Source organism: Saccopteryx bilineata, chromosome 12 (assembly GCF_036850765.1).
Source record: "Saccopteryx bilineata isolate mSacBil1 chromosome 12, mSacBil1_pri_phased_curated, whole genome shotgun sequence".
Classification (NCBI taxonomy): Eukaryota; Metazoa; Chordata; class Mammalia; order Chiroptera; family Emballonuridae; genus Saccopteryx; species Saccopteryx bilineata.
In genome coordinates, this window is record NC_089501.1 from 29,164,349 (window position 1) to 29,184,859 (window position 20,511).

General features: G+C 39.6%; 1 protein-coding gene across 10 annotated transcripts in view; it reads left to right on the forward strand.

Moving 5' to 3' along the window:
• Window positions 1–1,825: 1,825 nt before the first annotated feature.
• Window positions 1,826–20,511, forward strand: part of EYA4 (EYA transcriptional coactivator and phosphatase 4) — a 292,335-nt gene continuing 273,649 nt past the window's right edge. For all 10 annotated transcript variants that reach the window (XM_066248201.1, XM_066248198.1, XM_066248200.1 and 7 more), the window contains exon 1: window positions 1,826–2,306. The gene's annotated coding sequence lies outside the window, so the exon portion shown is untranslated. The remainder of the gene's footprint in view (window positions 2,307–20,511) is intronic.

Consider the following 20,511-nt stretch of genomic DNA (forward strand, 5'->3'; position numbering starts at 1 on the left):
CCACCGCCAGAACCCTTTCTTCCTTGAGAACCAGGAAAAGGAACATTATACCTGGCAAGTGCCTACTCCTACCTTCCCCCAATTAATCTGCAGGGAAGCACACTCAGTGAGAGCAGCAATGCATGCCTTTATCAGTTTAAATATCCAACCTTACCTTTTCCATTGCCTGTTAATAATTGCAGATAATGCTTCACTAATTAAAAAATAAATTAAAAAATGTAACTATAAATATCAGGTATTGTTTTTGCTTTTGAACTTGACAGTATTCATACCAGTTGCATAAGGAGGTATAGAGCAATAGAAGATAGAACAAAGAAACAAAAACTCAAGGGGCATAGACAACAGTGTGGTGACTGATGGGGGGGGGAGTAGAGGAGGGGATAGGGGCATAAATGGTAATGGACAAGGAAGATTTGACTTGGGGGTATTAACACACAATACTGTGTACAAGGATGTGTTGTAGAAATGAGCACCTGAGACCTGTGTGATAATGTTAACTAGTATCACCCTAATAAATTCAATAATAATAATTAAAAGAAAAAAAAAACAAGCTGAAGTAAAGGGGGAAAGCTTTTCCTGAACTTTTTACGGAATATAATTTAGTTGACAATGTATTACAACTAAATATTCTCCCAATGAGAGTAATTTATGCCAGTTAATCTGTAATCTCTGAGGCCACATCTAAGGCAGCGGTGGTGGTAGTTGGGGAGAGGAGTGGCTTGTTGACTCATAGGCTTTCTGATTAGAGACCACTGGGTTTGTCTTTGGGAAAGTTGCTGGGGTTTCTTCCGGCCTCAGTTTACTTAGCTCTTATAGGGGCTTAAATGATCATCATAGAGCTGCTGCAAAATTAAATGAATCCATATGCACCATAAGTGGCCAGACTAAATACTCAGTAAATTCTCAGTACACTTACATTATTAAAACACTTAAAATTGATATGACAAAGATGTTCCTTAGACAACAGATTGTAGGAAGAGGTGATTAAATGGATATAACATTTATTTATTGTTTATAGTGCATTTTGCTTCAGCCCCTGTTTGTGATATACACATGTGCAGTCCTACGTGGGTGCATAATACAGGCGCAGAAGGCTTAGAAATGAAATGTCACTTCAGCAATGTGCCTGGGAAGCTCTGACGCTGCCTTGGAAGTCAGTCGTCGCTGCCTGACCTTTGGTCGTCTGGGAGGGATGCCTATACCTGCGCCCAGCGCTGGAAGGGGCCCAGGCCCTTCCCAGCACAGCCTATTCCCAGACTGCTTGCTCGTTCCTAGCATACATCTTCACGGAAAGGGTTATTCCTCCCTTCAGTGAAAGTTTCCCAGTCTGGCGTGGGTTGGTTTTTATTTTACGTTGTTTCAAGTAGGCGAAGTCCCTTCTGTCTCCTCCCTTGGGGTAAGTGGAAAGGAGTCCATCAGGACGTCCGCAGTGGCCTACACCCGGGGACAGGGTAGCGACCGAGTTAGAGACAACTAGGCTACTGCCCCAGCAGAAGCAGGTGGGGACAGACAGCGGTTCCCTAGTTCCGGCAGGAGAGTGCGGCCGCGGGTCCCTCCCCTTAACCTGGAGGCCGCGGCGTCCAGCGCCTGGACGGTGGGGGGCGGGGTGGGGACGGTTCTGAGAGCGCGGAGATTACCGTGGCGCCACCAGGGATGCCCAGGGTCCCGAGCGGTTTCCCCACGCAGGACCACAAACGATGACAACAGGCAATCGTCCCCCTAGGTCGAATAAAAAAGAGGCAGTTTCCCGCTCACCGCCGCCGCCTGTAGCCTGCCTCCAGGCCTCCGGCAGCCTCCAGTGGCCGCGGGCGCCGGCGGCGGCGTCCCCCGCCCCCAACCCCGCGCGCAAGTGCGAGGCTGCCCGCGGCGCGGCGCACGCTCCTCCGCTCTCGGCTGCCGCGCAAAACTTCGAGCCTGTCCACGAGAAGTTGTCGCTCCCCCTTCCAGAGGGGAAAGAGCTTTGGGAAACGCTGGGGAGTGACGACTGCGGTGGCTGGGCGCGCGCTTTCTTTTCTTTTTCTTCTACTTTTTTTCCGCCTGTCGTCAGTCCGCAGTTTTGGCTCCTCTCCTTTCCTCCTCCCCCTCGGAGCCGGCTTGTCCCCCCGCCCCGTTTCTCCCCCACTTGTGTATGCTATTTGTTGGGGGGTGACCGAAGGGGATGTCCTGTTTTCACCAGAGGCACAGCGCGAAGGGGAAACTTCGACACTGGAAGGAAAGAGAATAAATAGCTAAATACGGACGCACGGATCCGCTTCTGGGACAGACACTTGAACTTCAGGATCCTTAGGCGGTCGGGGCGGCGAGAGGTGAGTGCCCCTCGCTTCGAGCCCCGTCCTGGCGTGCGGGGGTTCAGGTTTAAGGGGGCCGTACACTCTACCCAGGACGGTGCGCCGGGCGCTGGGGACAGAGGGCACACGGCGGGACAGTGTCGGCGCCGGGGTCCCCGCGGCTGCTGGGAGGCGGAGTGCCGCACCCCGGCCGGGCCGCTCGCGCTGCGGCGGTGCGTGCGCGCTGGAGTACGCCCCGGCGCCCCGACTGCCTGGGCTGAGCCTTCCCGCCGCTTGCGGGGCCGCGCTGGAGCCGGCGCTGAACCGGGTGCGCCGCTCCCTACCTGCACTCCGCCCCTGCTTCGCAGAGATGCGCTTCCCGGGGTCTCCCCTTCATCCTTGCTGTGACTTTTATTACTTTGTGATGACTCCCTAGATAAGCCTGGGGCAGGGATGCTGACCCGGGTCCCGGGGAAGGAAGGCCCAGACGCCTAGGGTTTTCACGATCTTGGGTGCGTGTGTACGTTCAGTGCTTGTGCTCTGATCTCCGGGCGCGAACCGGGCTTTTATACTGCGGCCATCCCACTTTTAATAGTTTTTATGTGGCGTGGTCCGAACGTCCCCTGCAGTTTGCCAGGGTCCGTGAAATTAGAGGCGCCTTGTCAGAGGAGTTGCGTTCATTGGCTCGGGACGCAGATGCCATGGAAGGATTATAACTTCTGTAAACGAAGGGACCTGGTGGGGGGGGAGCGGGTTTTCTCTCTTTTCCAAGCCTTCTGGTTCGGGGGTGGTTGCGGGTCTGGAAACGGCTTGCTGCTATAGCATCGTTGAGCGGTGTTTGGAAGTCGACTTTGTGCGTGCTTGTTTTACTTTGCGCCACACAGCTGCCAGGACTTTCATTTAGTAGCACTTTAAAGATGTTTCTTTCTTTGTATACATTATTCGAAACAGCTTGGAGCTATTGGGGAATTTTTCGACCCGAGTCCCTTGGCATAGTGGTGGCGAAACTGGAAAGAGCAGTTTAATTTTTGTCAACTCTTCTCTAGTTGGGGTGATGGTGTCACCCCTCACCACCACCTCTCTGCCCCCTTCCCTTGAAAGCTAGGGGATTTGTGAGTTGGGTGAGTGGGTATGTGTTTGGTGTGAATGGGGGGAGGGTGTTGTTTGTAGACAGTCTTTTCTCCCCCTCCACCCTGCACTACCAAGGGGACAGTTCTTCGTGAATCCTAACCTGAGGGCAATGGAAGAAGGTGCAAGTTGCTCGGTCTGCTAAGGTGCAGAAGAGCGACGGGGGTGTGTGTTTTGGTTTCAGAGCAGTTCCACGTGGAGCACCTCCGTGTGCGTGTGTGTTGTGTACTTGATCTGTGAGGAGGTAACAGGAGTCTCGTGTTCAAACCCAGTGGGCTGTTGGCCATTAATTTGCTTTCCTGGCTGTCATTACAGACACTTCCAAAATCTGATACCTAAGAGAACCAACAGGTTAGGTTTCACATTAAGAGCTCATACTTAACAGTTTTCTTTCTCCCTTTCCCCTTTTGGCTTGGCACCCTGGGATCAACGTAACTGATGGAGCGAAACATATCTTCTCGAATATGGCATTTTGTTCCTCTTCTCATCAGCAGCTACTTTTTGCACCCTCGGGCGTTTGTCAGTTTCAGTGCGGGCTCCTGCGGGACTTAGGTGGGGAGTCTTAGGAGCGTTTAACAACCCCGGGCGCCCCTTCAACAGCTTCTGAAGTTTCACTTACACGTAGGTGACTGACAGTATTGAAAGTTGACGATGGTTTTTCTTCTTTGTTGGGTTGCTTTTGTTATTTTTTTCAAATCTTAGGACAAGGATTGTACTTGATAACCTTTTCCGGGTTATCAAGTACTTCTTAAGCCTAAATATTGCTTTTTATTTCTCTTTAAAATATTTCTGGCCAGTTTATAGCCCAAGGACCAAAAACTAGGAAGAGGCACAGGCAGAGAATTCTAAAACAAAATACTTGGTACATAGTAATAGTGCGTTTTAGGAGACCGTATTCAAAGGCATTTATGTACTTTTAAAAATAACAGTATTCCAAGAAACAAGTAGCAGTAGTAACAACAGACAAACTATTCTGTGTGGGGCCAGACTGCCAGAATATAATTTTTATGGCAACAATACCAAATGCAGATATAACTACATCCTTTTTTATTATTATAAACCATAAAAATAGTTTGTTCCACCTGATTAAAAGCTGTAAGTCATTCAGAGTTAAACCAATTTTTAGAAATGACTGTATAAGAAAGTTAAAACCTTTAACAGTTACAGCTTTAAAAGTAACACAATTAGCTTATCTGGAAACTTTCTTTTTTTTCCCCTGATTATTAGGGCAGTAATTTTGTCTTTTATGACAAGTGAAGATCTAAAATCAATGTGATTTTCAAAAGCCTGTTTTCCTTTGTCAATTTCCTGAAGATACTGTGCTTCAACATTTTCAGACCATCAAAATTACAGGTTGTTTCACAGACAGCTGAAATAAAAATCATTACTTGATTATTTTTATTAATGAGTAAGTATTTTATTGGCTATTAGGAACTTAATTTCTCTTTTACAAAATGGAAAGTTTTATGTATATGTATATATTTATAGTTAATATTTAAATAATATGTTCAGTTTTAAAAATTAAAAAACTCAAAGCTTGTTTAAAAACAAATTGGTTGAAGGACAACGGTTATTATTAAAAATATAGATACTGTATTCTACAGGGTTGTTGAAGCTAGTTGATAAAATAGTCTGCATAGGATTTTCTTTTTTGAGGGTAAACTGGCAGATGAGTAGTTTGTTATTTTGGTATAATTTTTTTCTTTTTTAAAAAAACTTCTTTGAATTCAAAAAAAAAAGGAAAACAAATTTTTCATTTTTAAGAGTTTCCTTTCTATTTATATTGTGATTTGGAGTGTAAATAAATTTTACATAGCCGCGGGAAATAGAGTGTCCTGTTTCATGTTTTCAATCTCTGTTGCAAGCTCTAAATGACTGATGCTGTATCTAAAAATATATTTGTGTGGCTTGGTCTTTCATTTTTTTAAAATTTATGAACTGGAATTGAAGTATTGAGAGTTTTTAGGAATAGGATGGTAGAAAAACTGTATCTATTGTTATGAAAACTCAGGAGGTTGCTAAGTTCATGTTTTAATTCTCAAATAGTAAAATCAAAATTATTTCACCCAATGGAAGTTTTTATGTAGAATTCAAGAAAGGGAGAGATCATTCTTTTCAAGACTCAGTGAAGTGTTAAGTAATTCAAAAGTGCAAGTATTATGTTTTCTCCTTATCTTTTTTTTTTTCCTGCTAGGTAAATGCAGGAACACTGAACATTTAGTGAAAACAGGCCCCCCTTTATAAGGAGTTTATTCACCATAGTTCTGTATTGCAGCTGCTGATCATATTTCATGGAGCTGTTAAAGCACTTAAAACCTAAAATTAGGTACTGTCTGGTTGTAAATATTTCAGATCATTCATTTCAGAAACAAACAGAAAAGCGTGCTATCAAAAGTAGGAGACATTTTGAATCCTCTCATTGGAGAGCTGAACAAACCTCTATCAAACACATTGTTTTTTTCAGTGAGAATGTAATCATAACAGTTTCTCTTACAAATAGATATTATTCTTGCATATTCTGAACTCTTACAATGTGTCTGCCTATAGAGTATCTTAAACTAACTGTATTCAGAAATACAGTTGGGGGATTTTATTACAATGGTTACTAGGTGAATGAAATCAACACCAAAGAGGAATGGGATGAGGTTGCCAGTGTACCTGCTTCTCTCATGAATTTTTCCCAGTGAACTAAGAAATAACATGTTCTTTCAGGCATGCTCTAGAAACGGGTGAGATGCAATGTGTATTTAATTGTAGTATGTGGAATACTGCATTTTGCAGTCAGATGTGTTTTAATGCAGGGAACACTGAATATTCATTAAATTGTACGTGGAGCCAAACTTGGTGTCATTTAACTTGAACTTGAGTGCAAGAAAATAAACAAGAGTCGCATTTTCAAAAGCAGTACACACAACCTCCACTGCTTGTGAGTCTGAAGACTTTGTAAACGTTACTGTCACCTCATATTACTTACTGCACCGCATATTAATATATACCTTTGTGATATACCATTTTGCTGTTCAGTGTTTATGGTTCTTATCATGTCCCCATCCATGTTTTCACTAGTTAGAGAGGTACTGACAGTGAATACCACTATTCTTCTTTAACTCCTTTCCCTCTTTCAAAAAAAAAGAGATGAAACAGATTAATTTAAAAATAGAAACCATTTTTTGTTATCAAAACCATATTTATATGAGTGGTTTTAAACAGTTTCTGAGAGCGAGCCTCCGCATCTCACTGTAACCTTTTCTGTCATTGAAAGGTGCTAATTGATCTTAGGGCACTGACATAATAGTATAGTTTGATATTTGAAACCTTTCAGCATTGGTCTGGCCCTTTCCTCACCCTGAGATTTCAGTGCATGGCTGATGAGGAATAACACTGTATTAAGATACCAGGAATCTAAATTTTCCCCTATATAAGACATTTTAATACAACATAGTCGCACTTTAGAGCTTTTATTTATGCACAGTGGTAAATTTATTTTAATGTATTTCTGAGCCATGAGAAAAATGATTGTTATCATGTTAGCATTTTTTAGTATTATTTTTCCACAGGTACATCATTTTTAGATTGAAAATTTTAGATAAAGTCTAAATTGCTATAATCACATTGGAATACACTCAAAGGGAGGTTTTATTAAATCCATATAGAATAGCAATCTTGAAATTTTATATCTGAAGTTTATTTTCTTACACATATTTATAGATTGAGGTATATTTTAAAATAAAAATTGCCAGTTTGGATTTCGTACTGTTGTAATTTTTTTGTCTTGTTTAATCATCATTGTCATTGTCATTATCAATCATTATCATCATGACATCATAGCTGACGTTTACTTGGAATTTACTTTATGCAAAATACTTTAAAGTATTTATGTGGATTAGCTAATTTTAGTCTTCTCAACTATGCCATAAATTAGGTACTTTTCTTATTCCCATTTTACAGGTGAGGAAACTGAGACCCAGGCATCCAGTGGAGTGGAGCCAGGATCCCAGCTCAGCAGTCTAACCCTAGATCCCTATCCTGAAACAGTGTGCTAGGCAGTTGCTCCCACCAGTCAGGTATACAGAATCCGCTTTAGGTGCTACTCAAACATTTTATTTTTATATTATTACTTATGCATTTATTTCTAAGGATATTAGGAAAACGTATTAAATTTTATTTTAAGCCTGTATTTTCATGGATAATATTAAGACAGGGCCAAAAAAGTATTGAAGTAAAAATAATCTTAAAAAGCACCTATTTAAAGAAACATATTAAATAACAAACAGTGAACAAGTACTTGGCTGAAATAGCCAAAATCATGAAGGTTGACGGCAAATGACTAATTTGGAGAAACTGTTACTCGGGAATGCTTCCCAATCGTTAAGAAGTTGTGACTAGGTCTTTTTAATATCTATCTTGCATGGAGAATTTTCTTTGTCTTTCAAACTTATCCGTTGGTTAGAAGTTATCAGTTTTACAGGGTAGTTTTTTTATTTTCTAGTTTTAAGCTTGATTGCTGGTTAAGATTCTCAAATCTACACATTTATATCAATTCAAGTAATAAGGACTGCATCATGATTACCAGAGGCAAGTTTAAACTATGATGGGGTCAGCCATATTTTGGAAATATTTTCAACTTAACACAGATATCAGAAGTTGCATTTTTAAGGATTTTTTTCTAGGTGAACACTTGTATTGCTGCTATTAATCTATTTTAAATCTTTATTGTCTTTTTTCACTGCAACAGGGATTTTCACTTTTTATTTATTTAGTCACAGACCCTTTTGTTCACGTGAAAATCGACTCTGTGCCCACTAGAGAAATATCCACTGCTCAGGACGTGGGTGGCTTGTGACTCACTCAACAACACTGCCATTGCCACCTCCCAAAGTCTCTTTGAGGATCTTCCAGTGTGTGAATACCACTGGAAAAATGAACAAGTCTTGTGACGAAAGTGTACAGAGGACCTGCTCTAGTATGTTTGTGTGGCACTCACTAAAAACTAAAACTAAACAAATACAGAAACAAAACATCACAAAAAAACAACTCTCAAATACCACAGAACACCTCCAGTGTAATTATATAGGCAAAAGCTCTGTCTGTCCACTCTAATATAACTTAAATATTCTTATTAACTAGTCCGTAACTTTATTTCAGTTTAGTACTGAGAAAAATAAAACAGTAGCGTCATCTTAACACCTGAAAGTTGACATAACACTTTTTGGAAGTATTTTTGTATTAATTTTTTTAATCTTATTTTTATTAATTTTTATGCAGTGACATTGATAAATCAGGGTACATATGTTCCGAGAAAACATCTCCAGATTATTTTGACTTTTGATTATGCTGCATACCCCTCACCCAAAGTCAAATTGTCTTCTGTCACCTTCTCTCTGGTTTTCTTTGTGCCCCTCCCCTCCCCCTACCCCCTCCTTCTCCTTCCTCACCCCCTCCCCAGCCCTTCACCCCACCCCCTGTTACCGTCACACTCTTGTCCATGTCTCTGAGTCTCAATTTTATGTCCCATCTACTAAGGTGCTGTATTAATTTTTATTAACAGTTGAAGTGTTTCCCACATAGAGTAGGTCTGATGGAGGCACACAGAATTTGTACATGCAATGATTTGTGTTATTAGAGCATTTTTCCTTTAAAGAGTTTATGAAGAAATATTAGCAGTTGCATAAATTGAACTGACCTTAACTTTCGTGTACATTATTACTACTTTTTCTATTATTCTTTCCTCCTTTCTTTCTAAAGTGAAAGTGATGTTTATTGTGAAAGATCACAATTAAATCCTAGAAATTTACATTTGTATGCCATTAAGTTTAATTCTACCCACAAAAGCAATAGCATTAAATTTGAAATTCTGTCTTTAAGCAAGTAGGTGTACCATATACTGGGAGAACTTATTCTCTGCAAGGTCATATACACAACTCACAGACCTCTGCATGTACCCAGTGGAGGGTTCTACTCAGTACATTTCACCTCTGACTCTCAACTCCCTGATGTTAAAGGCTTTAAAAACACCTGAACGTTCTGAAAAAGAGATTGAATATTTTTACCTTAATGTGTCTAATATGTTGAAAGTGATGATAACGGGGAGTCCACAGGTCTCTGAAATAGCTAATTCTTTTTATTTAACATTTTATATTTTAATGTAAATGTTTATTCATGCATGATTATGACTCTAGTAATTCTAAACAGATTTAATCACAAGGTGTGTAAGCAATGTTCAAGTTGCCTTTTGCAGGTTTTCAGTAATCTCAAACTGTGCTTCTAGTAAGTTGCTTACAAATGCAAACTTCAATAAGTCCATGAAGAACAGCAATACTTCCAAAACGTGTTATGTCAACTTTCAGGTGTTAAGATGACGCTACTGTTTTATTTTTCTTAGTTGACCTGAGATGATTTTTAATTTAGGTCTATTTTTGTTGTTGTTGTTGTTTAATTGTTGGCCTTAGTTTTTAAAGGCTTCACTCAGGAAAATACCTGGCAAAGTTCTGGGTACATGTAAATGCTCTTTAAATACCTTTTTATTATCTGTGTTGCTAAAGACATGCAAAAATTAGATTGAGGTGAATAGGTTTTTTCCTACTCTGCATAGTTTCTTATTATAAAAAGATTTGGTTTTCCTTGACATATACTATTTACAGGGAATGTTTAGCATAGTGAGTTAACCATGGTAACCAAGGTCACTGGTTGAACCCTCAGGTATTGCATTAGCTTTAGGTGGGCAATTGTCCTATACACACTTGCTCATATTATCTTTGTTATAAAATGTATAGTTGTGATAGCTCGACTGCTTCTTTTTGGGGGACCATTCTGGACTCTGCCAGATCTGTCTCTAATACCCTCCTCCCCATCCCTAGGATGTTCAGCCACATTTGTTCAGTTTTTATCAGGGCCCTCCTTGACTAAAAATCCTTTTAAAACTTTTCTGTAGGACAAACTCCAAAATTCTTAGCAGAGAGTAAAGAGATCTTCATGCTGAGAACCTTGCTCAGGCAGCCATTCTCCTCTCGAACTATCCACTCACAAGAAATCTCTGCTCTAGCCATATGGAATGCTGCATTTTTCAAATATACTGCTCACAAAAATTAGGGGGTATTTCAAAATGAATAGGAAGCTAATTTTTGTGACAGTATACATCCTGGTTATTTCCATTTCATTTCTTCACGCATGTGATTCTTTCTGTCTGAATGCCTCTCAACGCTGCCCCTGAAACTTTCTTTCTTACTCCTTTTTCAAGATTCAAGACGCAAAAATGTTACCTCCTCTGGTAAGTTCTTCTGAATTCCAGAGGCTGAACTGGAAGTTTCTTTTTTCTTTACTGCCAAAGCTCACAGTTTCTACCTTTTGCATAGCGCTTGCCACATTGAAATGTAACAGGTCACGCAAGTTTAAGTCTTGTTCTAGACTGAGAATTTACTGATTACCAATATTTGTCATCTCAGTATCTTTGGTAAGGAGGGATCAGTAAATTCCTGTTGAGTGAATGCCATTGACCCTGAGAAAGAAGATACTAAGAAGGGCTCCTGTGGCTAATTGGGATCAAATTTAAATTCAGAGCCTAGAAGCTGTTTCTAAACAGGGGCCTCACACACAAGCTGCCTTTCAGGGAGAAGCCTGCACTAAGCTGCCTGCCTCCTGCCCTGAATTCCCTGCAAGCACTGTGTTCTTACAGTCTAAGCCAGCCTTTATAAATGTGTTAGTTCCTGGAATTGTATTTCAACCAATAGGACTGTGACTTTCCCTGTCCAATCGGAGCTATATAACTATATCCTCATTAGCATCTTTACCATCCAATCAGAGCATTTCATTCTGACCAACCAAGAGAGTGCTTTTTGGACAAATCGCACCATGAGGATTTGGAGTCCTCATTTGTATGAGGATGGACCAATCAGGGACTTCTATGTAAGTCAGCTCCCCTCTGGCTCTGAGATCACGCTTCCTTTTCTGCCAATGACCAAGTAGTGATTCCATACCTCTAACCCCCTTCCTGGAAACTGAAACACTAAAGATGTCTCAGAGGAGCAGAACAGGGCTGTCTAATTTGGAAAGGGGCCTTGCCCAGAGCCACCTCACAGCTATGTTGTTACACAGTTGTGCTGATTCATAATCCAGCTTTAACACAATTAAGCAGCTCCACAGCTATACTGTATAATGATTGAGGTGTTTGCACTGCACAACGTTTTCTCCTTCACTACATCCCAAATTGAGGATTTCTGTTGGCATTGAATTTGTACCAACAACCTTGGTTGACAACGTATAAAGTATATGGGGATAAGAGCAATGATGGTGACACAGGCATTCTTTGCCACGAGATTGGGAACAGTGGGAATAGCTGCGACCATAACAAGTCAGAGCAGGCTGAAGAAGAGCCTCAGGGAACTTATGTATTAACCCAGTAGAATTGTAGCTCTAAATCAGGCCCAACTTATGCATATGTGTATATTGATGTAGAGATGTATTTGTTTCCTACATAACCATTGGGAAGTCACTGATCTAGTAGACAACCATGGATCCTGACACTCTCTGGAAATGTGGGTCTTTTAGAGCACTTGAAATCTGAAGATTCCATTTCTTTTTATAGCATAGTGTGGTTAAGTACCAAGAATATGGAGTCAGGTTGTTTGGGTTGGCACCCCAGTTCTGACTCTAACAACTCTGTAATGATAAGCGTGATACTTAAACTGGTTTTGCTTCAGATTTCTGAAGTGTAATAGACGATACTCCATGGGGTTCTTACGATAATTCAAAATGTAAGTATATGTAAGCATTTAGAATAGTGTCTGATACAAGTTTTAGCTATTACAAATGTATACCCTCCACTATATTATCCAAAATATTCCAGAGGTTTCTAGAACTGAAAGTCCTTTTGTGAATATAGATTGGGGACCATGAGTTGAGTCCACAGTGTTTCAAGTACCAATTTATTTCTCTGGGGTAATCTGGGCAAATCTAAGAGAAGACATTAGAGGTGTGCAGAACTCAGCTGCGGTCGTTTGCGTAGCAGAGGGTTTCTTTTACACATACTTCCACATACAGTAATCTAGATTTGTAAAACATTTTTTTATGTGTGTCTGTGACAGAGACAGAGAGAGACAGATAGGGACAGACAGATAGGAAAAGAGAGAGATGGAGAAGCATCAGTTCTTTGTTGGGGCACCTTAGTTGTTCATTGACAGCTTTCTCATATGTGCCTTGACCGGGGGCAGCAGACCGAGTGACCCCTTGCTCAAGCCCGTGACCTTAGGTTCAAGCTGGTGAGCCCTACTCAAACCAGATGAGCCTGTGCTCAAGCTGGTGACCTTGGGGGGTTTTGAACCTGGGTCCTCTGCATCCCAATCCGACACTCTATCCACTGCGCCACCACCTGATCAGGCTAGATTTTGTAAACATTTTGACCTATGTGGTTCCTTAACTACCTTAAACAATTATATAAGTGCTCTTATTTTACAGACAAGATTTGTGTCCTCAGTTGCTTTTTCTTCAGCCTGAAGACACCAATTATGAGAATTTGTATAATTTTCAGTTGCCAGTGGGATTGATGAAATCAGTTTAAACATTTTAAAAGATAACTCTAAATATTGCTATGATTATTATGTTTGTAGAGACAATAGGAGATTGTTAGCACTTCTGTTCCTAGAACTTGTCGCTGGTCCTTGGATTCAGATGTAATGACTATATGGTAGAGCGGGGCTAAGGAAGGAAGGAAAGTTAAAATATTAATTACCGAGGTCTCATTTTTATGCTTACCTGGAGTATAGCTGGAGTACAGCTGTGGTACAGCCAGGTACAGGTGTGGGGGAAAAAAAAGAATACTAATATTAATGTTGTGTCTGGATCCTCAATATATTAAGACCAGGGTTTCTCAAGTTCTGCGTACCGACATTCTGAACTGTTTATGTTGTTGGGTATCTGTGGCCGTCCTTTGCATTATAGGGTGTTCAGTAGCATCCCCAGTCTCTGCCCACTAGATGCCAGTAGCACCTTCCCCCGAGTGATGAAAGTGTCTCCAGACATTGCCAGACGTCTTGTGGAAACAAAATTGTCCCCAGTTGAGAACCCAGAACCAAAGTAGAGTTTAAGATCACTTGATATTGTCAAAAGATTCCAGAAGGTCTGCGTGAAAAGATTGTTCTATTTTCAGTTAAGTGTAGAGAATCATACCTTCGTCCGAAATGTAAGCACAAGGTCAAACAACTCTCATTGGTCTGTGTTGATAACGTTAATTTTACACGGAGGACGTTTACAGATAAACTTCACACGGGTGACTGTCTTCGGCTTATTTTCCTTACAGGAAACAGTATGTGAAGGGGGGAAGCATAATATCTGGGAAAGAATATAGGAAGCAGATATTTATCTGAATTAATTATATGTCTATTCTTTGTATTATTTTTACTGTTACTTGTTGGTAGGTAGTTTGGGGTCATTTTTAATAATGACAATTACATGTCCTTTTCAGTATATAAATATGTAGTGATAAGAAACTTGTACTTTGTTCAGTCTGTAGTGTCAGAAAGAGTTGCTACCTATTATCACAGCTGCCTAAGAATAAAATACTTAATGAATTAAATACTTCATTTGATATAATGAGAAATTTTCAAATGAAGTATGGCTTAGCTTTCAATTCATACCGCAATTTTAGAATCTTGAGCTTAATGACACTGGTACAATCTGGAGAAAGTAAAAATTAAAATATTGCATGTAAAAGCTTCTTTGGTAAATTACTAAATTCAAACCTATATTCTAGTTCTATAGGTTTAATCTTGGGATACATTTAATCTATGAATTGCTGTGCAGTTGACTGAAAATAAATGGGACTCTAGTCTGAGTATGACCTCTAAACTCTGCCTAGTTTGGGTATAGGAAACAGGTTCCAAAATTCCTGAAAGGAACAAAATAGGAACGTGTAATATACACATAAAAACAGAAGATAACTTGGCTCATAAGAATTTTCGGTTGAATGTGAAAATTATTTAAAATATGAAACACTGTAATAAATATCTATATGATTAGACTAATATCCACAAGGTTTAAATCCTACTAATAATTGCAAAGATGCTTGAAATTCCACACATATGTATTGTTTAATTTAGTGGTTTTGCTTTAATTATATTAGGCAGGTAATCATGTTACCTGGAAGGAGTCAGACTAACCTGATGATTTCACATCGTTTACTAATTGATGCTGAAGCAAGCAGGGTAGAGGTTCTTGAAAACAAACAGCCTGTCTGTCCGCTTCTCTCTCTGTCTTACCTCTCCTTAGACTTTAATTTTTGAAATGTACTCTTAAGAGGGCAAAGTGGCTCAGAATATAGCATACTGTATGTGACCAAAATGTCTTTCTGTTCTAAGAACAGAAGGACCTGGCACAGCTACTTGTTAGCAGAGAGATGGAGTGGGTTCTGGGCAACCCAGTGACAGATGGGGGCCATACTAAGGGACCTGGGAAGGGAGTTGTATGTCAGGGGCTTAAATCGTAAGTTTTCAGACAACGGAGGAGAGTTCTGCTTCATGCGTTGACAGGAAGTACAGAGAAGGTCTAGCAAACCTTAAGTCCATCTGGGCACTTTACGCCTGACATTGAACAGGAAGCCTGGTAGCCCTTAGTCATTGGAGAAGAGCCAGCAAACCAGAGGTTCTGTTTTTCCAAATGAATACTTTTGGATTCATAAATCAGAGACCCCCGCTTCCCCCCAAAGAATTCAAGTCACATATCTACTTTCTCAGCTTGGTTTTTTGTACAGTGGATACTAATGTAAGACTTGTCTATGTTTATGCATACTCTATGGCAGTGTTTTTCAAACATTTTACACTTAGGGACCAGTGAAAATGAGAATTATTTGGGGGACATCTAAGACAGAATCACCCTGAGTATAAGCAAATTCGACTAAGATCATTGGGTCTGTAATCTTCAGACTACTTCAGGGTGATTAACTCTTTCTCAGACTGGAACAAAATTTCTGATGGACCGGCCCACTGACCATTAGTTAAAAAACGCTGTTCTGGGGCATAAAATATAATTAGACACTTCCTTTCCTCTCCCTGGGATAGTCTCACCAAATCCTACCCTGCTCCGGCTCCCTTAATCTACTTGCCTCTTATTTTTTTTTTTTTGCTACCTACCAGGACAAAAAAAAAAAAAGCTACTCAGGTTTCAAGGATTAGCTCAAATGTCACCTCCTCTGGGAAGCCTTCTCTAAGGCTCAGGCAGAATTCATTCTTTCCTCTCTGTAATACCGTAACACCTTATTTGGACCATCAGTATAGCAGCATGTTGTTCTGAGGCTAAGTATATGTGAGTCTGTCTTCCAGGGAGCATCTGGCCTCACTGAATGGAGAGCTCATATCTTCCCCACTCTGTAGCCCCAATGCCTGCACATACTGATGGAAGTTCAGTAGCTACACACACTCTTCCATGCATGTCTTCAAAGGACATTCATCTGAAGACATAACTACAAAGAAGGAAATCTGTTCACATTTTGCAGCCATGGAAACAGAATGATTAGTTTCTATTCTAACTTATTTAAGGCTTCATTTGTACCCGTGGTCCAGCATGAATGGATATTTTGAATAAACTGAAATTAAGACAAATTCTACTTGAGGTTTATGGTCTTCCTGTTTCCAGTTTTCTCCAGAAATAAATTTGATCACTTTCCGCTGAGATAAATTTCATGTTATCTTGAAGAATTTTTAACCCTCAGAATTAAGGACTTCATCTGAGAGGTAGCATGTTCTGTATTTTCTATCACTGTTTGAAAATGTGGGCATTGAAACTCCCAGATATGTTGTATGTATATGTGGCCTTTTGGTGAGAGGAATTAGGTCTTTCTTTTTCCAGGCACAATTGAGGAAGGAAAAAGTTTTGTTTGGTTTCTAGTGGTTTGTTTTTAAGCATTTTTCACAAAAAGATGAGCAAGACCTTTCAAAACCACGAACTTGCTTATTTAGGGGGAAAGAAATTTCTCCTATGTCCAAAAATAACATTCAATTAAAATTATTGTTTCCAATAGTTTAAAATTTGTGGTTTTATTTCCTTGTATGAGTCATTTCTGAATGCAGGACATGATTTCATACATCATGATGAAGCATATTTGCTTTGTATTTTAGGAGGTCACATTATTCATCAGAGGATCAGATCAGAAGCGGAGCTGAGCCTAACTCTCCATTTTGCAGAGAGATAACTGATGTAGAGACATTAGGTGATTTATGGAAAAGAAGCTGAAAAGGGAGCCGCTGCTGTGCTCTCAACTCTACATCTTGCCCTGATTTTTGTTGTTGCTGTTTATGTCTGACAAGGATTTGCAAAGACTGGACTTAGACTACCTGTGTGGGTACCCAGGCCCTGCCGCCACTCATCACATGGGCATGGAACTTTGGGGAAGTTATTTACTGACGTGCTGAAAGTGTAGTTCCAGAGTGTGTAAACTAGCAGGGGGGCTGTAATAATGATAGTACCGGCCTTGTGGAGTTGTTATAAGGAATCACTGTGTGCGCACAGGACAGACACTCAGGGCACTGAAATGCTCCTTATGCGTTTTGAATGCATTTCTTTGAATAAGCTGCTTAGTGTATCTAATACTTAAGGAAGAGATGTTCATACTGCTGAAGCACTGTTTTTTAAAATCGTATCTTTTTTTTGTTTGTTTGTTTGTTTGTTTGTTTTTTTCATTTTTCTGAAGCTGGAAACAGGGAGAGACAGTCAGACAGACTCCCGCATGCGCCCGACCGGGATCCACCCGGCACGCCCACCAGGGGCGAAGCTCTGCCCACCAGGGGGCGATGCTCTGCCCTTCCTGGGCGTCGCCATATTGCGACCAGAGCCACTCTAGCACCTGAGGCAGAGGCCACAGAGCCATCCCCAGCGCCCGGGCCATCTTTGCTCCAGTGGAGCCTTGGCTGCGGGAGGGGAAGAGAGAGACAGAGAGGAAAGCTCGGCGGAGGGGTGGAGAAGCAAAATGGGCGCTTCTCCTATGTGCCCTGGCCGGAATCGAACCCAGGTCCTCCGCACGCTAGGCCGACGCTCTACCGCTGAGCCAACCGGCCAGGGCCTAAAATCGTATCTTTTTAAAACTCATATCTTTTTTAAAAAACAAAAGCAACCTATAAATTGTGTAACATACTAAAACAGGTATGATAAGGGGCCACCTCTGGATGAGGAAAAAAGAGAGGGTACTGGAGTGCTGACAATGCCTTGATCTTGACCTGACAATGGTGATATGTGAGTGTTTATTTAATAAAAATTCATCAGCTGTGTAGTTGGGATTTGCATCTTTTACTGTGTGTATGTTATACTTAGCTAAAAAATAAAAATCCAGATACATGTAAAGTAAAAAGTGGGTTTTTCCACATTCCACAGTTTGGGGTAAATTGTTCTTTAGTCTGGTTTCCTCTTGGACAATTTTTTGCTCTACATGTGCAAATTTAAGACCTATGTGAGATGTTGTTTATTTTTATTTTACATTTTTAACTCGAAATGGTCCATCAGTTGCCCTAAAACTTGCTTTTGGTTTGCTGTTTTTTTAATACTTTTCCGTATTAGAACATACAGTTTTGGGTACTTCTAGTTAATATGCTTGCATTTTATAATTTAACTGCTCTCCTCTTAGAATTATTGAGGTTGTTTCCAGCTTTTTACAATTACAAAGAGTGATGCGGTGATGATTTTTTCTATCTATCTGTCCATCTGTCCAAAATTCCTGTAGATACATCTCTAGATGTAGGATTAGTAGATGAAAGTGTGTGCAGTTGCACAGAAGATGCCAAAATACATTCAGAAGAGTTGTAACACCTTACATCTCAGTGATGGTGCTTGTATATTTCTCATAAAAACCAAGGGCAAAATTTCCTGCTTAACTGAACATTGTAAGTATTTGTGCTCTGGTCCATAAGCAGGTGTTATAATGGTAAATCCCTTGAGACTCATATACTAATTGTGCTGGTTCACTGATAAGCACCAATAATTCTAACCACATTTATATCAAATTTGTTATATGTAGTTAATATCTCACTTAAGAATTGTTACTACTCAGTTATATGAATGATTATTATATATATTCTTAGCTTTTTAAATTAATTGGTAGGAAGAAAAAATCAGCATATACTATATTTACGACCTATTCACTTAGCACCATAAAATATTTATATGAATTATTAGGAGAAATGCCTTTAACACTGATATTGTTAATAAGAATTTATAAGGATTTATTTATTCTTATTCTATTAAAGGCCAAATGTTTGCCTGGCACAGTCCTAGCTAAGCACCTTACATATATTACAATAGCTTTTCAACATATAGATTAAAAGTATAGACATTAAATTATTATATATGAGATTATTCCATTCTGAATGTGTTGATAAATATTAGTATGTATTATCTAATGAATGCCATAAATTTAAATCTGTTGTGTTAAAGTCTGCTTAATATGAAAATTAAAATTAATGTATCAAAATCCAGAAAATTACTGCTTAAGTCCTGGCTAAAGTAGTATATGCATAAAATTTAAAATTAAGTACATTAATCAGCTGGCTTTATTGTTAGGATCTTATAGGTAGTAAATTTTGTATTTAGAATATCCAGTTCTTACAGTTTTTGGTTAATTGAGATACTGGTTAACCTTTAATGGTCATCTAGTGCCTTAAAAGAGGAATCCAACTCAAAATAGCTAACTTATTTCTTCAACATTGGATAAATATGGCTATCAATTTTTGTGGGCTTTTTTTTCCTGCAGAATTTTCTGTTATTCTAAGGGATTCAATAGGACTTACGCACATAAAACTGAAATTTATATCACTACGGGGAAATGGTTTTGTGCCTTCGAGAAGGAACTCTCTTGCTAACTTAAGTACTGTATGTGTGCTGAATAGCTAACATATTCCTCCCCAGAAATTTCATGTATGCAGTTAAAACAGTCTTAAATTGATTAAGGATTTGTTATATATTTCCAGAAGCACTCAAGAGTACTTTTTATGGTTATAAGAGTAGAGTGCATTAGAATGCCAGAAACCAACGAATACGCTAGAGGCCTTCAAAACCATGCCCAGCATTCCTGACTTCACCATATAAACACACGGGCAGCCTAGAAAACAAAACAACTCCCCTTCCCCCAAATGTGGGCCAGCCTCTGATGATAACGCAACTGGCTTGAATATTAATTTGCTACTTTTTCTGTTACAAGTAATTTTTACTACTTAGGAAATGGAATGAAGAAGTCAAATAGGACTGGTATTTATTTCTCAAGTAAAGTATTATAAAATAATACACATTTGACCAGTTACCTTTATACTTTTTGGAAAGTGTATTATTCTACAACTAGCACTGTATTTTGTCTATTAATCGGGGAAGCTAAAAAGCGTTTTATAAATGTTGAATCAAAACTCTTACTGCTGTGAGGGAATTAAATTTCAAGCCATATACTTCTTTTATAGAGTGAGAAACTGAAGTATGGAGAAATTACAAGGTTTTCCCAAAGCCATACGTTAACTGTGGCAGACATGGAAGTCTACAATCCTGTTTGCCTGATTCATTCTGAAAGTTCATGAAATTAAAGTTATCTACTTACCGATGTGTGCCTTAGTAGTATTTCCTCATTTACTAATTCATCCCTTCCTTTATTGATTTATTCATATATGTAAAAGAATTTGTATTTTTACAACATATAGGACGGTGAATAATACTTGGTATTTCTGTATCTTAGATACTTTTTTTTATAAGAAGCTCATTGTATTTTTTTATGACGATGAAAAAAAAAATTAGAGCATTAAAAAACAAGTTGGGTTGGCCAGGTGTAGGGCACAACAGTATCTAGAAGGATCTGAAGCTTCTTTGGGAGCTAATAAAGTTTGTTCAAGTGCTTGAACAAGAAGTTGGCTGAAGACAAGGCCTGTAGTGTAGGCTGGTGACCAGGAGAGTCTACAGTACTTATCAGGAGTATGGAAAGAGCTAGTGTCTTCCCAAGTTTCAATTCTCACATTTAAATTCTTATTGTGATCTTTCTCTTACTAGTGTAACCTTGCTTTACCTTCTGCGTTTTATCTTCCGAGCTTTAAGAGTCATATTTAAAGCAAATAGCCTTTTTCTGGGTCAGACCTCACTTTGGACTGAGCAGCTGGTACCACAAGTA